At 40.1% G+C, this 2,333-nt stretch overlaps 1 protein-coding gene across 1 annotated transcript in view; it reads left to right on the plus strand.

The window, feature by feature from the left end:
- tdrd3 (tudor domain containing 3) overlaps positions 1–1,870 on the plus strand; it is a 44,580-nt gene extending 42,710 nt beyond the window's left edge. The window contains exon 14 of the mRNA XM_027153150.2: positions 1,596–1,870. The gene's annotated coding sequence lies outside the window, so the exon portion shown is untranslated. The remainder of the gene's footprint in view (positions 1–1,595) is intronic.
- Positions 1,871–2,333: the final 463 nt, after the last annotated feature.

Below are 2,333 nucleotides of genomic sequence, written 5' to 3' on the forward strand. Positions count from 1 at the left end.
TGTCTCTGTTTATCTTTGTCTCTCTCTGTATTTGTGGGATGTGATAGCTCAGTGGTTAAGGTGGTGTTTGACTACTGACCGGAAGGTCATTGGTTCGAATCCCAGGTCCACTAAGTTGCCACTGCAGGGCCCCTGAGCAAGGCCCTTAACCCTCAATTGCTCAGGAGTATAAACTGAAATAAAAAATGTAAGTCACTCTGGATAAGAGTGTCTTATTTCTTACCCTCTGTCTGTCTGTCTGTCTGTCTGTCTGTCTGTCTGTCTGTCTGTCTGTCTCTCTCTCTCTCTCTCTCTCTCTCTCTCTCTCTCTCTCTCTCTCTCTCTGTCTATAGGTCTGTCTGTCTGTCTCTCTGTCTCTCCGTCTCTCTGTCTGTCTGTCTGTCTATCTGCCTGCCTGTCTCTGTCTCTGTTTGTCTTTGTCTCTGTTTTTCTTACTCTCTGTCGGTCTGTCTGTGTCTGTCTCTCTCTCACTCTCTCTCTCTCTCTCTCTCTCTCTCTCTCTCTCTCTCTCACTCTGTCTGTCTGTCTGTCTGTCTGTCTATCTGCCTGCCTGTCTCTCTGTTTGTCTCTGTCTCTGTTGTTCTCACTTTCTCTTGTTCTGTCTCTCCATCTCTCTTGCACTCTGTCTGTCTGTCTGTCCGTCTGTCTGTCACACCGACACTACCAGCCAATCAGAATCATATATTTTACACTTGATAAAGAACACAACTTAGCATTTTTACTAAACCATACGCCAGTTCGAGAGCAAGTAATACCATGAAACACAACCTGCCATGGAAGCACGTCAGCATCCATGAATCATGTACGAAGTGGTGATGTCTGTTATTTATATGAAGCAAGGTTTACGTCATGTAGCTCTAGATGGTGTTAAAGCTCAGTGCTACAGTAGGTGCTGTGTATCTATTGCCTCCATCACAGCTCTTACATACAACACCTTCTAGTGCTCGAGTCTCATCCAAAGCTCTCGAGCTCTGATGTCATGTCATCTCTGACGTCACTCTCTAAGCTCTCTGAATCACTGCTGGCTATAACGAACAAAGCTTTCGGTACACACTGACGGCCCGAGAGCTTAACGGTACCCGGGGAACACCTGTCTGTTTCTGCCTGACATTTATTAACTCACACGATGCTTATTATATTATCAGCGATCACATAGGATCACAGAAAGAATACATTTATTTATTTATTTATTTATTTATTTATTTATTTATTTATTTATTTATTTATTTATTTATTTATTTATTTATTATTTATATATGTTTATTTGTTTGTTTGTTTGTTTAATTTATTTGTTTATTTTATCTATTTGTTTGTTTGTTTGTTTGTTTGTTTGCTTATAATAAAGGTAAGGCATTAGACTACAAAGTGTTCCATGGTGTGTCATCTCTTTTTTTTTTTGATATGTTAATCAAATATCTGTGCATTTGAAGTGCAAAAACAAATGGACTGCGTGCATGCGTACAGGCCGGGGATCTAAATCGACCGCATTTTATATACGAACACCATCAAAGTGTTGGAACTTGAAAATATTCAGTGACGATACGCTTTTAATCTGGCTTCATATAAAATGCACTTTGTTCTCATCATCCTTATAGGAAAAGCTGTGGATGAAGTGTTTACTCCAGAAGTCTGTACTCCAAAGCGATCGCGACCGGACGTCAGAGCTCTTTGCATCGATTCGCTCGGGTTGAGGAAGAATCACAAAAAAACGCCCTCGATGCAAACGACGCTTCCCTATGCTTCATGTACAATATGCACTTTCAGTACTTCCTATTTATTTTCTTTCTGTAACCTGTGCTTCAAAATAAATAAATAAACAAACAAACAAACAAACAAACAAATAAATAAATAAATCTTTACATTATTCTTATTCATGACTCATTTAATATCTGCTGTCGTCTCACTTCATCCTTCTCTTCCTTCGCTCTTTTTACTCTCTTTCATCTCTTTCCCTCGGTCCTTCTCTACTTTATGACTCCTTTACTTTTCTCCTGTTTTCTTACTCCATCTTTCTTTCCTTCTCATGTCTCATTTCTTATTATTCTTTCACTTCTTCACTTTTTCGTTATTCTTTTCTTCATCCTTCTCTCTTGCTGTTCTCTCTCCATCTTTTTTCTACTCCTGTTTTTATCCCCCTGTCTCTTTCCCATTATGTCCTTCACTTTTACCTCTTCTGTCTTCATTTCCCCCCTCTCTGTCTGCCTCTCTCTCTCTCTCTCCCTCTCTCTCTCTCTCTCTCTCTCTCTCTCTCTCTCTCTGTCTCCCTCTCTCCCACACACCACCCTAACAAGCACTGTATGTTTGCTTCAGTACTCCAGCTTTTATACAGATTT

Source organism: Tachysurus fulvidraco, chromosome 2 (genome assembly GCF_022655615.1).
Source record: "Tachysurus fulvidraco isolate hzauxx_2018 chromosome 2, HZAU_PFXX_2.0, whole genome shotgun sequence".
Taxonomy (NCBI): Eukaryota; Metazoa; Chordata; class Actinopteri; order Siluriformes; family Bagridae; genus Tachysurus; species Tachysurus fulvidraco.